We start from the raw sequence: 15,708 nt of genomic DNA on the forward strand, positions 1-15,708 counted from the left end.
TTTAAGGGTAAAGCCAAGGATCAGCAGAGGAATGTGCAACTGCAGGAATGATGAGGAGGGGTTTGGTTACAGTGGTGAGATTCAGTCCACACTTTACTGAAGGGGAAAAAAAAGAATTTTTCTGCTTTCTGAGAGTTGGGTTGGTCTGGGCCAGGATGGTGCTAGACAGCTGTGGGAAGGGAATATGTCAGTTTTCAGAGACGTGGAAAGAAGTGAGCTGGGACACAAATGCCAGTGAAGAAATGGAACACCTTGTCTGTTATTCAGCCAGGATGTCTGGTCTGCTTGACAGCTTACAGCAAAAGGTAGCTAAACTTGGGGCTTTGGTTCATAAATAAAATAGGGCATTGGTTCAATTTGGCATTCTTCAAGATTTATGTAGTTCTGGAAAACACAAAGAGTAACATTTTCTTTATAATACTTGGGAAAGCGTAGGTGTTGATCAAGTGAATGTAAGATATATTTGAGGTTGCCCTGGAAGGCACAGTTTAAAATCAAGAATCTAGATGCATGCTTTGCATGGCAGATAAATAACAGGGCTGTATTTTCGACTAGTGTCTGAGGACCTGGATTATCTTTCTGTGATTCAAATAAAAAATTACAGTTTCCCTTAATAATGGGATTTTGGGTGGAAGAGCCTCATTGAGAGTTGCTGTCTGTAGCACATAGATCTGCTCAAGTGGTGAGGAGCCAGTGCAGCAGGGCTTGGAAGTGAGGCTGTCAGCTTAATACATTGTGTGAAAATTGGGGCCAGAGGTCACCAATCTCCTGGTACACAAATCTCCCTCTGAGAATCTCATTTCATTCAGACTATCAGTTAGATTAGAAATACCCTAATTATCCCACTGAAATTAAATTACTTTATGTAAGGGTGATATAATGAACAACCATAAAGAAGCCATACAACCAATCATCCTATTAGTCACAGCAAGACTAGACCATACACTAAATGCCTCTGGTTTGATTATTGCTGGCTGCTCTGTGCCACATAAACTGGGGGGGAAGGGAAGGACCTAGGGGAAGATTAGTTTTGATTTCCCTTTCTATTGCACTAGAAGGAAGGAAGTCACATTTTAATTCACAGTGCAAGCCTTCTAGGTGAAAAAGGTGTATGGTTGCCTGGCAGAGAAGCCACGAGATGATGAATTATGGAGAGGCGATTGGGATCTCAACCAGCACATGGTGAATTTTGTTGTTCCAGAGAGCTGTAGGAATGCAGGTAGGCTGCTCCAGCCCCTCAGCCAGCAAACCTTCTGTCTTGGTTTAGAAAGACAGGAGTCTGCTAAGGAAGGCAGGAGCCTCCCCTGAGATGGAGAATGTAAACCCTCCCCACCCCTCGGAATTGCTGTACATTTTAAATTAAGGGGAAAAAATATGGGAGCAGGAAATCACAGTTCTTTAATAGGGAAGAAAAATAAAAGGATAAAATGAACAATGCAGTACACTAGAACAACACTGCCAGAGTCAGAACCCAGCCTGACACCCTGTGGGTCAGGGTGTTGGCAGCAGAACCATTGGAATTGTGGCTGCAGCCCTCCTGCAGTGTCAGGGATGGCTCTGCTGGAGCAGGGATCCTGTAGAGAAGGATGTATTCTTCCTCTGAAGATCCAGTGGAAGAAGAGGCAGCTGCTGTTCCTCTGGGGAATCCTGTGGAGAAAGCTGTGCTGGTGTTCCAGAATCTCCAGACTATATCTGGGTAGCAATGCTTGGCTCCTCCCTCAGGGCTCACATCTCCCAATGGGATGCTGTAGTTCTGATCAGCCATGCAGTGACATTCAATAGCTGTTATCAGCAATGTCTCCTCCCAAGGGAGGAGTGATTATGGTCACTCAGAGAGAGAGATAAGGCAAACTGCCCACTTGACAAAAGATATTCTGCCATACAGATGGTCATAGAATACATCTTGCCCTGCAATTTTCAACACCTTGTCACAGGGTCATTCTTTTCCAGATACATTTGCAGTCACCTGCTGCCATCACTGCTGGAGGAAGGTGAGGGTTTAGCTCGTCTTGAGGAGTTGCTTCACTGGCTTAGAGAAGGTCAGCTCTCAGCAATAAGCAGAAAAAGCTGCATGTTTAATTTTGACTTGGTCTAGGACTGAGAAAACATTCTGTTTGAGCTGGTGTTGAAGTGGCAGAGCTGGTGGGTCCATGACCAGCCCATTGAGGGTGAGTGTTTCTGTCAGAAAAGCCACTCCTGTGACGAGCTGTGATTGTCACTTAGGGTGGAAATTCCCTCAGAGAGACTAAAAGGTGCAGAGAGAAAGCAAAGCAGCTGCTGGCTTCTTTCTGCTGCTGGACTTTCTCAGTCAGAACTTCAGAGCTGCTTCCTGAGTAAACATTTTGAAGAACCAAGGGATGATGCTGTATAAACATCCTCAAACTAGCTGGATATATTAGAGGAGGGGGGTTTGTAGCCTGAATAAATGCAGGGTGTAAACGTTCAATGGCTGTTTTAAAAGATGGGCATGAAAGAAAGCCAGGTCTAGAGGAGTATCCTAGGAAATGGAAGAAAAGCAGGGAGATCTTGGTGCTTTGATCTTCTTGCAGTTTCTTTATTGGACTTATTTCATGCTGTGCTACAGGGCAGCGCTGCTTTGCTCAAGTTCAGTGCTGCACAAATGCAGATTGGGCATTGAAAGCATGATGTATCTTTTTCTAAGTAGGCCTTTAAGTTGTTTGTCATAAAACATTTATAATCAGAAATATGATTTTCTGAAATAATAATTTATAATAATGTATTAGCAGAAGTATGACTGAAAACTGAACTTCAAGTTCAGTTTTCTTCTCTTAGTCTCATATCATTGGTCAATAGTGTAAAATGTGCTATGAGGCAGTGCTGACCCAGTAGCATTTCCCTGAGCTTTTATCTTCTCTTCTGAAGATAATTGGAAAAACTAATTAAATTACATTATGTGTTATTCAGAGTTTACATTCTAACTATAGAACCATGCTTTGGAAAAGGAGCAGCCATCTGAATACTTTAAATATCGCAGAAAATGTTTCTTCAAAATTCTAGACTGCTTTTTTCTTTTATTCAATTAAATACTGGATTGTTAAATGCCTTATCTGAATGTGAACAGAATGAAAGTGTGAAATATATAACTTCTGCTCATCAGAATTGCAAAATATGATTTGTGATGAGCCATACACCTCAACTGCTGATACAAGTTTTTTTAACTCAGTAAGTAATCTGCTCCTATACATTAGAAATTAAAATCACTTTTCACCTCTCAGACAATACCTCAGGAATAAAATATTTCAGCTTTGAGATGGGAATGAAGGAAGAACACTTTCAATGGAAAGAGTAAAATAAAAAATATCCAAGTAAATCAATGTTGATGCCAAGAGACAGTAACTTGTGTGGAATTTCTGAGGGAATATTAAGCCTGCTGGAACTGAGCATATGTTCTTCTATTCAATCTCTGCATAGGCAGGGACAATGGCACTTAAAAAAAAATGAAACTTTGTTACATTGGAGTTTTCAATTTAAGCAAAATTGACTTAGCTGGAACTAATATGCAGTGTTTTAATCATGGTGTCTGGAGGAAGCAGAATTTCCCCATTGCTTTGAGCAGAAATTCATGCTGTTTCCATAAATTACTCCTTGAACACCCCTCGAAATCTTCCATTTTTGCTTCATTCTCTTCTGCCTGTCCTCTAATTGTCATGTGCAATTGGAAGGAAGGAGGATGAGAAATAAATATTGAGCCAGCTGGTGAGTGGAAATGCCTTCAAATGAAGGTGCTTTTGAAATTAAAACAGTGCTACCAACAAAGAATATCAATTGAGGTTTTCTTAAAAAAATATTATTATGGACTAGCACAGTCAGCAACACATTCTGTGAGGCTTAGTGAGATCCTATGGAATAACCCTGATTTGATGGTTAAACAGCTGGAGAGAGCCACCAGCACTGTCAAGGACCTTCAGAAAATGTCATTATGATCATTGAAATGGATCCCCTGCCCCAGAGGCAGCTTCAGGGCTATGATTTGTACCTCAAGTCATTTTCTTCATGCTGGGATCTCCAGAGCCACTGTTTGGACAGCCACAGACCCTTGGTGAGGGTGAGCTTGCGTGAAGAGTTGATATTCTGTTTACTGGATAGGGTCAGAGTTCTTTTAACATCTCAGTTTTTGGGTTTTTTGTTTGGGTGGGGTTTTTTTTGTTGTTGTTGTTTTATTTTTTGGTTTCATTTCTTTTTTTTTGTTGTTTGTTTTTTTTCTTGGTTGTTTTTTGGGGGGCATTTTGGGTTTTTTTTTTTTTTGGGGGAGGGGTTTGTGTTGTTTTGGTTTGGTTTATTTTGGGTTTGTTTTTGTGTGGTTTTCTGTTTGCTTTGGTTTTTGTTTCGTTTTTCTGGGGTTGTTTTTTCCCCCCAAAGAAACAATCAATTATTTCCCTATTTGTGTGAAATTTCATTTAAATATATATTTAGTGTAGATGCCCTGTGTGACCCTTTGGAGAGGGCAGGGAAAATAGTGCCTGGAACAGGATGTGCAGTGCACCTGAGCACAATTTATCACAGTGCAGCAAAGCCAGATCAGGCAACAGAGTAAAATAACTAAATGTATGGTTGATAAGCAACAGTTGAGTAGATGGGATATTTAGAAAACCAGAAATATTTAATGGTGCAGCCTAAAATCTTTCATGAGCACATAAGTTGATGTAATAATCTATTTTAGCATTAAAAAAAGAAGTTATGCTCTGTAGGTACTTACAGAACGTGCATTAACCTATCAGCTGTGTTGGTGTGTCTGGAACTCTTCAGCAGAGAATGTTGGTGTAGGATTTATTTACAGGCTGGAGAGTTGGACAGAGAGAAACCTAAGAAGGCTCAACGAGGGCAAGTGTAGGGTCCTGCACGTGGGGAGGAATTCCTCCAAGCACAGGGCAGGCTGGGGAGCAGCTCTGCTGAGAAGGACCTGGGGTGACCTCCAGGGGTACCGCCCAACCCTGACAATTCTGTGATTGCACCTGTCTCAAGTTAAAAGTTACCCACAATGATCAGAAATTAAATATTGTAAATGGAAAACTCCAAGCTGAGTTTCAAGGCTTAGGTTGGAGATGCCTCTGGATTTGGGAGCATGTTCTTCTGCAGTCTGGCAGTTCAGGAATGCACTTTTGTAAACAGAACAGGGGCTCTTGGATATTCCCCTAAGAGAAGGTGATGGATTGTATAGGTTCTGTCAGGTTGCTTCTTTTAGTGCTCTCAAAATAATAGGAAGGAAATCTTGTAAGGAATGTGGTGCAGAACAACAGGGATGGTGAGCCATTTTCTTAGTTCAGCGTGTTAAACCTATGCTAAATCAAAATTAGTCGCACTTAAAAACATAGATCAGATGAGATGGCTGTATCAGAAGTTCTGCCTTTCAAAGTGGCACTTTGATTATCAAATTTAGGCAAAGCTGAACTTTATATTTGTCTTATGCCAGTGTTTAGGATGTGTTGATGCCTTTTCTCTAGGATTAAATCATATCAGCTTTCCTGTGCAGATCACTGCTGGAAAGAACAGGTTGCATTTAAACAAAGCTGTATCAAGGTGTAGTTATTCCCATGTGCCTGTGGAAATGTCTTGCTGTACGGGTGGTGGGAACAAGAATTCCTTTATATTTCAGCATCCAAGCAGAGATTTCAATTCATGTGCTATGAGTTTTGATTGTGAAGAAACCAATGACATTACTCCACATGCTTTCCAAGACTAAAGCATTTTATTTAAGCACTTTATGTTGCTTCTTGCTTTGTATTCTGTCTGTGGTTTATTTCAGAATGCTAGCTAACTTTTAGGCTTCTGATTTTTAAAGAGAGAAAGTGTTTAACCTGCATTTTTGGGTTGCATTTGCTGCATGAATTCTCCTGATCATGGAGGTTTCTGGCAGCCAGGTGACCCTGTTATGCACTTTAATGTAAATTAAGGAGGGGGTGCTGCCCTTTTTCATGGTCAACCCAAGTAGCAGCTAACCCTGATTTGAAAAAAAGGAAGGATTTTGCATTTGGATCTAAAGGGTGACAATTCTGTGGCTAATTCTTGACATGTCCACCTCCACCAGCTCTACATTGCAGAATGGTAGAAAAGGGGATTAATCAAAATCTGAAGACTTATGTTTACAGAAATTGGACATACAAAGTTCACATAGAAGTGTGTTGCAAGCAGTAGTTGTAACAAAAAAGGGAAACACTTCCAAAACATTTTAAATGTGGAGATATGACATGTATATATATAGAAGATAAATAATAGATCTGATATTAATATGTGAAAGAAAATTTGTCAGTGCTAACTAATAAAAAAATCACAGTTAATTTTTTGCATCATCAAAATTTACCTTCTACTCACAAGAACCTATCTAAACCCTTTTTTCCTCCTTGCTTCTTTTTTTGAAATGTCACATCATTTTCATGTCATATAACTCAAATTAGTTTATCATGAGTGCTAAATAAATCTGTGATAAATATGGGACATTCAAAATCTCTGGATGTAAGGAAATAGTATCATCTTGGATTTCAGCTCAACATTTCTATTATTAGGGCAAGCTGTTTGCTTCTGATGGATTTTTTTTCTTTTTCTTCTTTTCCCCTTCTTTCCCCCCTTCTTCTTCTTCTTCTCCTTCTTCTCTGTCTTTTCCCCCTTCTTCTTCTTCTCCTTCTTCTCTGTCTTTTCCCCCTTCTTCTTCTTCTCCTTCTTCTCTGTCTTTTCCCCCTTCTTCTTCTTCTCCTTCTTCTCTGTCTTTTCCCCCTTCTTCTTCTCCTTCTTCTCCTTCTTTTCCCCGTTCTCCTTCTCCTTCTTTTCCCTGTTCTTCTCCTTCTCTTCCCCCTTCTCCTTCTCCTTCTCTTCCCCCTTCTCCTTCTCCTTCTCTTCCCCCTTCTCCTTCTCCTTCTTTTCCCCCTTCTTCTTCTTTCTCTCCTTTTGAAGTTCTGTGATTTATGCTGAGCTTTAGCAATAACTACCTCTTGTTTCTACTCCGTTCATGACAGAAGAGCAGGGAAAGAGACACTTTGTTGGCCTAATATGAGAAATTTAAACAAATCAGAAGACAAGCATGCAGAGAATGTATTAACACCATGGGTAGTAAAACTCTAAAATCAATTGCCACAGAAAGTTGCAGAAACACAGCATCTGCAGGTTCAAGGAGGGAGTAGTCAAACAGAGGGACAGCAGGGTTATAAAGAGATATAGTGAGAGGATTGAGTTGGGTTGTGCCTTAGAAATACACCAGGATGCTGGGGGATGCTCAGAAAACAAACTACAGTAACCAGTCAAGGTTACCTGCTCATGTGAGGGACCATCCCTGTTTCCTGTGTGAGGCAGGATGCTCCCCGGGAGGGACCCTTTATCTGGCACAGCAAATGTTGTGTGTTCAGAGCAGAAGCCACAAGATGCTGACCTGCTGTTGAAGCCTTGTCTTTGTTCCTTATCCCTGGCTCTGTCTGAGTCAGTGCTTTGCTCCTCTGTCCCTCTGCACTTCAGAGGCAGGAGAGAGCACCAAGCAACTCCCTCACTTTGTGCACGTGTACCTGAACTTCCCCTGCTCATGCAGAACCTCCAGAGGACATGGAAACTGATCTCCTTGTTTTATCTGGGCTTCCAGGAGTGAACCTAAAGGGATGAACATGCCCTAGCTTTGCAAAAAGAGGAGGAGTGGTAGCTACATGGAGTTTATTACGCCCCATCAAGTCTGCCAAGTTTAATCTGCCATTACAGAGAGAGAGCTGGCTGTGAAATGGTTGGGATTGACTGACAACACTTAACTAACCACTGAGAGTGATTTTGTCTTTGTAGTACAATTCATGTCTGTGTGTGTAGTGTTTTCAAATGAGTTTAATTATGAGTGATGAACAGGAGCTTTATGGATTGCCTACACTCTTACTGATTGCTGCTCATCTGGACTTGTCACCAGTATTCACAACTGTCCCAGGTCTGCACTTACCTTCTCTTAGTTACGCTACTGGAGAAGTTGAATTATTTTGAATTATTGTTCTGTCCTGATTTGGGGTGGTTTTTTTTTTGGTTTTTTTTTTTTTTTTTTTTTTTTTTTTTAATTTTGAGCAAAAGTTTTGGGTTTTGTTTTGCGATTACCCAAGAATATTTCTGGTTGACTAAATGTGAGTCAGTGCCCTTGTTTGCACTTGTGATTTCTCAAAGTAGATACACATTTAGTTTCTAGTCTCTTGGGTGCTTCTCAGCACTGAAGGAAAATGCAAAAGGCATAAATTTTTCTGCTAAGAACTCATTTTGCTGGTATTTGTGAAGTAGTTGCTCTGTGCATGTGATACAGAATTGCATCAGGTATTTCCCTGTGACATGAGAAATCGAGATCATGAAGTTTCCTGCTTGAAGCAAAACTTGATCTTCATTTCAGGAGAAACAAACTTATTTTTTATTATTTACTAGTCTATTGATATTTACCTTGACAGCTTTTAGATTGTGAGAAGCAGCATCAATAGGGAGAAGAGTGGAAGACTGTTGCAGAGAACACAGAAAGTCAGGAGATAAAAGAAATGTATAGAAATTATTGCTATTACTGTAATACTGCACTGTCATGTGCTGTTATATTCTTTATGTGCTCAAAAGAAAGTGACGACTCCTTTTCCCTCCAGTGTGTACATGTTGGCATTTGCTTGCCTTTGATTTCATTCCTGATGCTAATTTTGTACAGAAGCTGGGGTGACCTTTATGTGTACCACTTTTCCAGGTGTTGCCTGCTTTCACCCACACAGTAACCACTGCTTGCATTTCTGATGACGTACAACACCAGGGACTAACTTCTAGCACCTTCTCTGCTAAGCTTTACTTTGACAATTATGCTCATCTAAAAGGAAAAGTATTTGTTGGAAACTCTGAAATTGGTGGGATCGACTTCAGAACAACCCCTTGAACTGGCTCTGAAGTGTGTTAGGAGAAGGCAGATGGATTGTGGACTTGGAGTCCGTGGCAAATGTCAGATTTCTTCTCTCTTTACACCACTGCTGACACTGAATAATTTCTGCCATTTTTATGGAGTTTCTCTCCAGGTGAAGTGGTGCATGTAAGAAAGATGGAAAGACATTTTATACATCTTGCAAATGCACAGAACTTTTACTTGGCAGGCAGGTTTGCTGTTCTGCTCAGCCAGGTGAGTAAGACATGATCATTGTCAGTTCACGAATGTAAGATATCAGAGTTAGATTTTTTTACTGTTGGGAAAGAGTTTATTTCTAAAACTGCTAGTTAAAAATCAGTAATTGTAGAAGAAGCTTAATTTGAGTGCAGCTGGGACAAGTTGTCATTTGGTATGGGCTCAGATGGCCCTCCTGTGCACTCCATCTAGCAAGCAATGTCCTAACAATATTTGTAGTCTTCACTGAGGGAGGAAAGGTGGGAGTTGTATTAATAACCAAACACTTAAGGCCCTTTCCTTTATCTCGATCATTTTAGTGACATGTTTAAGTTCATTTATTACGTTGGTGGTGTTGCCTGCTATTTTTTGTGAACAGAACTGCTCATTTGAGCTGTTGAATGATGATTCAGGCCAAAGGGAGGACTGCAGAGATTGCCAGCCCAGTTATAAATGTGGACATCTGCACAGAGCTTGTGAGACCCTGGTCCACAGGCCAAAGTGCCAAGCTCCTCTTTATGTCCTGCCCTCACAAATTTGGTTTGGCACCTGTTTTGTTCCTCTAAAATGTAGAGATGCTGAAAGTCCATGTCAGATAGTTACAGGAGGCATCATAAGGGTATGTGAGTCTAATTGGTTTCTGAGTTAAGAGCCAAGGCATTACGCTGTTGTTTTTATTAAATACAGCTGTAGTTTGCAATTCTCAATGTCAAAAAAAAAAAACCCAGAAAAACAAGCAAAAACACCAGCAAAAAAGGACATTTTTGTTTCTAGGCTTGTCCATTCATCAATCCTTGTCCATCCTTCTGCTCCCTCCCTGCCCACCTGGCAGCAGATGTGCTGTGTGTCCCAAGCCCTCCGAGTGGCAGAATGCAAAATCTCAGGTGACATTCACCTGGAAGCTCTTAGCCCTCAACAGCTGCAGCCCCTTGATTACCTTGCCTGCCTGGGTGGCTCCGTGCTGCCACTGTATCAATTGCTTGTCAATTCAGCTTAGCCCTGACTTTGACTGACTGGAGGGAGGGAAGTGGGAGTGGGCTGCAGGCGAATGGTTAAAATTAATTGCTACATAAGAAAAAATTGAAAGATAATTATTCCTGCTTTCCTGTCAGTGCTCGAGGGTAGATGACCTCATTAACTTGCAGCTTGTACACAATTCAATTACTAGGAGATGGAAAATACATTTTTAATTACCTCGGTGGCTTGTGCTCCATTCATCTCCATTTGCATGGCTTTTTTACTGTGGTGTTCTGAAGAGGCAGTGTGGTCTTGCCAAAGCTACCCTAAGACCTTGGTTCTTGCTACAATTATTCTTGTTTGAGGTGGGATTTTAAATGTGTGAGATTAACCCTGTGGTGCCAAGTGAGTTGGGAGGTCCTGTGATGGCACTAAGGTGTTTTTTGTTAGTTTGGCATGTCAGGGTTTTGAAACTTATCCTGTCAAATAATTACAGAGGGTAACTTTGTTCTTTTGTGTGTTTTGTTGCTACATAATTCAAGAAAGAATTAAATTAGTGAATAATAAGCAGATCACCTAGTTAGACAAATATCATATCGGTGTATGTCATGGGAAAGGATTCTTTTGTAATTTCTAAAAGCCTATTATGGCATTTACTGAATTAATAATGATTTAATTGTTTAAATCCATAGCAAGGCAATTATTTTAATGTGTCAGTTTTTAAAACTGTCAGTAGCGTGTTGAAGTATACAATACACCTGGAACGAATATTTGTTCATCACAATAATTAAAATTAAGCTACTGCAGAACTGAAAGGCTTGGAGATGAGAATTGAGGAACCCTGTGACTTGGTGCACAAAGTTTTTTGGGGTTTTTTTTCAGGAAGGACTTGTCAAGGATTACTCAGAATGATCAGGAGTGTTTCATAGCATGACACAGACTAATTCCCTGCTCTGGTGGTGTACTCTGTGTTGATGGGGAAATAAGAAGTAAAGTACAGGCCACAGAGAATTTGTTGATTGTTAGGTCAGGAGAAAATGTTGAGGGAAGTTGTGAGGTCCAAGTTGTGACATTTAGTGGTGGGAACTGAATATGTTTTATGTGATCTATGTTTGGTAACTACTTTGCTCTCTGAAAAAATACTTGGAACATAATGCAGGCATTCTTGAACCATTCATGTAAACTTCACTGTGAGTGTATTAGCCCAACTTAATTCTTCTCTAATGAGCATTAAAGCAAGATAAGGTGCTTTAAAGGCTGGCTGTCAGAGAGCCTTTAAAGCTGTTTTAAGAATGTGTAATCTCTGAGTCCATGCTGACCTGCTAGGGAGCATCCTTGGGGGAGAGCTCTGAGAAGGCGATGGTGACAATTGAGACACTCCTCCTTCCTCTCACTGGCTAGTGATCCAAGGCATGATGAAATACAATCTTCTTGCTGTACAGCAACATTTAGGATGTTTTCAAATGGCAATTTTATAGAGTAAAAAACCCAAACTAAAAAACAATGGTTGAACTACTACATGCCTTCTCAGTCTAGCAAATTTATGGTGATATTTGTCTTCCAGGATATCTGCTAAGGAACACACATAGGAGAGTTCCTTCACTGAGCAGTCAGAAGCCTGCATGTGAGTAACTTTAAAGTGAAAGACTGTAAATATTTTAAATAATCTATGTTGGTTATTGTATTTTTTTAATGTTTCCAACATTTCTTAAGCCAGGAAGACATTTAAGAACCAGCCTTGCAAGGATTACATTTCTGGCTTTGTGCTCTCTTAGTATGGGACATTAAAAAAGCTGTACCAAGGAATCAGTTGCTTGCAGACCTGGAGAGAAATTGTGTTGGATTTTGCTTATATATTATGAAATACAACTGCAATTTCTCAGGGACGTTTTTAGGTGTGAGGGTTTTATTGATTGTTTTTAATGCTTTACCGTTAGGTTTGGTGATTCTAGTGCCAGCAAAGTATCAAGTGCAGCCAAAATTCATGGCGTTTGCATGAGATGCAATGTCTTTTACAAGCTGCACAACATTTTCTTTGATATATAGCATATTTCTACTGTTCTTCCAGAGATAAAAAAAATACCGTAGCTCTGAACTTTTTTGGTTTTCTAGCAACAGGCAGGTCAACACAAAGATGTAACACAACGTATAAAAGCATTTTAAGAATATAGATACATGGAAGCAAATGTGACTTGAACTAACAGTTGGAGGAAATCCACACAAGATTATTGGGAATACACTTTTCTCTGCCTCCACTGATTATTATTACATCAGTATATGCTGATCAAAGAAACTTAGGTCATCTGAAATACAGACAGGGTTCTGCAGCTGTCTGGCCTGTCAGATCTTTGAAATGCATGTGACCACAGCAGAATTATTGACTGTGCTCTACCCATGCTCAATTTAGGGAAAATGTATATAAATGGTAAGATAATATTTGGAAACTGACTTAAATGGGACATTTGGGCCAACACCAGGATTCTGCAGCGTTAATATATTTTCAGATGACACATAGGAAAAAGCCATTAAGGATCTAAGGAGAGAGGATGATTCAGTTTGAATTTCTCTGTGGGTTTTTTTGTGTTGACCATTACCATTGAGCAGCAGGCAGTTTAAACTTTATTTCTGTCTACTACCACCTATAGATTGATGACATCTGTACCATTTGTAAAGGATAACTCCTATCATGACCTCTAGGTTTGGATTTTTCTTCAGTCAAGAAATATCCCCAAGACCCAGTTTGTGTTGGGTTTGCCCCAGCCCCAGTGCAGGACCTCACACTTGGCCCTGTTGAACTTCTTGAGGTTCTCCTGAGCCTCTCCAGGCTGTCAGTGTCCCTCTGGATGGATCCCTGCCCTCCAGCAGTGGCACACACAGCTTGGAGTTGTCAGCAAGGCTGCTGAGGCTGCACTCAATCCCACTGCCCATGATGTCCTCAGGGTTTAGCTTTTATATTTCTCACATTCTGTGCTGCTTTAGTGTGTGGGTCTGGGCTTCACACGAGGGGATGGTGAGCTCTGTGCACAGAGCAGGGAGACAAAACAATTCCTGCTCCAGCTGGGCACCAAGGACAAATGATCCCAATCTCAGCCCAAGAGCACAAACCCCGTGGGCTGGAGAGAGAAAAACAAGCAGGGTGGGACTGCAGGGGCTAAAGCTGGAATGGGACAATGAACTGCAAGATGCAAATGGAGCAGAACTGATCCAAGGGAGAGAGCCCGGGAGCGCTGGTGCATTTTGGGGCCATTTTGGTTCATCTTGGGTGCAGGCCTGGCTGGGCTCTGGTGCTGCCCAAGGTGGATCCATGGAGGAGATGCTTTGAATCAATCCCTGCTTGATTCTTTAGCTCTGCCCAGCCCCTGCTCTAGGGCAGCCTGCACAAGGCATCCCCAGGTCACTGACAAAGGTGTCACCTGTGCTGATCCCAGCAGGGATCCCTGAGGAATGCCCATCAGGTCTCAGGGACCTCCTGTGCACTTTCAGGTTCTTGAGATGCTCTCAGACCTGATTGTCTCCTGCAGTGAGGGATCCTTCATTCTCTCAGCACTGTGGCTGGAGCTTTTGCCAGTAAAGCACTTGCCAGTAAAGACCAAGGCAAAAAAATTGTTGAGGACCTCAACCTTCTCCCTGTCCTGTGTAACCAGGTCTCCCATTTCCTTCTGGACAGGCCTCACATTTCTTCTAATCTTCCTTTTATTACCAATTTACTTATGGAAATTTTCTTGCTGCCCTGACATCCCTGTCCAGATTTAATTCTGCCATGACTTTGGCCTTGCTCACCTGATCCCTGACTGCTCCAATAATTGCTCTTTGTTCTTCACATGTTACCCTGTCCTTGCCTCCACCATCTGCAGGCTTCCTTTTTGTGTTTGGGTTTGCTCTTTTTATCCATTTTTGCCTGACTTCCACTGTGTTGGCATCTATCACTGCTGAGCTTGGAGGAGATGATCTCTGAAGATCAACCAGGTTATTTGGGCCCTTTTTCTCTTTCAGGGATTTATCTTGTGGTGCTCTATCAGGTACACTGCCTGCAGGGTGTATTTGGAGAGTAAAGAATCAGACACAGATTCCCAGCTAAATGCAGCATGTATGAGGGGTTCTAGCATGGTTTTGGAAGTATTTCCAGCCTTGACACACAGGGATTTGCTGGCACAAACCTGAGGGTGCTCACCTTTTCCTATTGAAAACTCAGGCAAAGAAGGGGAGCAGTGCATTCCTGGTTTTAGAAAGCGAGGGGAAATTGCATATATAAAATGAAATTTCAAGAGGGACAGCACCTCAGGACTGTTGGAAAGCATACTCTTAAGATGATGTCATGGAAGAATTTTTCTATTGAATGATCTGTTTCTCTGCTCACATAGTAGTAGTAACTTGCAGTTAACTTGTACAAAACAAACAGTAACTTGATTTCTTGCAAAAAAATCCATGTTGTTCTAATCTGTTGGCTCTTTTCCAAAAGAGATTTGCACATGCTGACTATTAAAGGCTTTCTTTTAATCCTCTTCTGCCCTCCTGGTTGAAGAATTATTGGAGGAATTATTTTCCTTTTTTCTTTTTTTCCCCTCCTCCATTTGCAATCAATAATATTGCACTTACTGCTAAAGTAGTACAGGAATCAGTTATAATATCAAATACACAATGTTCTCCAATTATTGTCTTTGGTTATAGTAAGGATATTGCAGTCTCACAAAATGTAGTTTATGGCTCTCAAAATCTTTAGTAAGTCTAAACCGATATAAATTATAACTCATTGTTTAAATTACAAAGCCCAGATATCTTTTATAAATGCAGAAGAATGGTTCATTAGTAAGATTTTTTTAAAGTCATATAAAGAAAGGGAATGGGCTCATTACAAAATATTTCACACATAATCTAACTAATTAACATAATAAATTGCAGGGAACCATATTGGATTATCATATAATTAAATAAATTCCATACGGGCCACATAAGTTAATGTTTTCTTTTTGGAAAATTGTATGCCTTGGCAAATAAAATATTCAGAGGATTAACTATAAAGAAAAAAAATGGCTTTGTGTAATTATTGTCTCTTGTAATTTGAATTAGACTTAATTGCATTTCCTAAATATGAAGAGAAAATAAGTGTGATCTGTAGGGAACAGACAACACCACTGAGACAAGTCTGTCTTTGTTTCCTGACCCATTAAGTGACAATTATGATACTTGTGTTAAACATCTTAGAAGTGCTATCAGCTTGCCATAGCTCTTCACTCATCCTGCTTGAAAAGATCATCTTAGGAAATGCTTTTACTCTTCTACTTTTAAATGGAGGCCGTCACTTGTGCAATACAAAATTTCATGGAAAAACATCAGGTGCCTCAAGTGCTGATTTCACCACACAGGTAAAATAAAGGATTGCTTTTCTTGCACCTCCAGATCCATGTAGCCTTCTAGAAGGTTAAATTGCTGTAAACCCCTGTAAAATGTGTGTCCTGAAGCCCTCTCATGGGCCGGTGGTCAGTGCTGGGTGGTTTTGGTGGAAGGCACACCCTCCATTTGCAGGTGTCAAGTGGGTTCCTGCACTTCAACATGAATTACTGATGCAAGTTGTTAATGTTCTTACTTTCTCCAGGGTTGTTGGGGTTTTTCTTTCCCTCACCATTTATTTATTTAAAGTAAAGGAACTGCCAGACAGCATAAGG

This window comes from Molothrus ater, chromosome 6, assembly GCF_012460135.2.
Source record: "Molothrus ater isolate BHLD 08-10-18 breed brown headed cowbird chromosome 6, BPBGC_Mater_1.1, whole genome shotgun sequence".
In the NCBI taxonomy this organism is placed as follows: Eukaryota; Metazoa; Chordata; class Aves; order Passeriformes; family Icteridae; genus Molothrus; species Molothrus ater.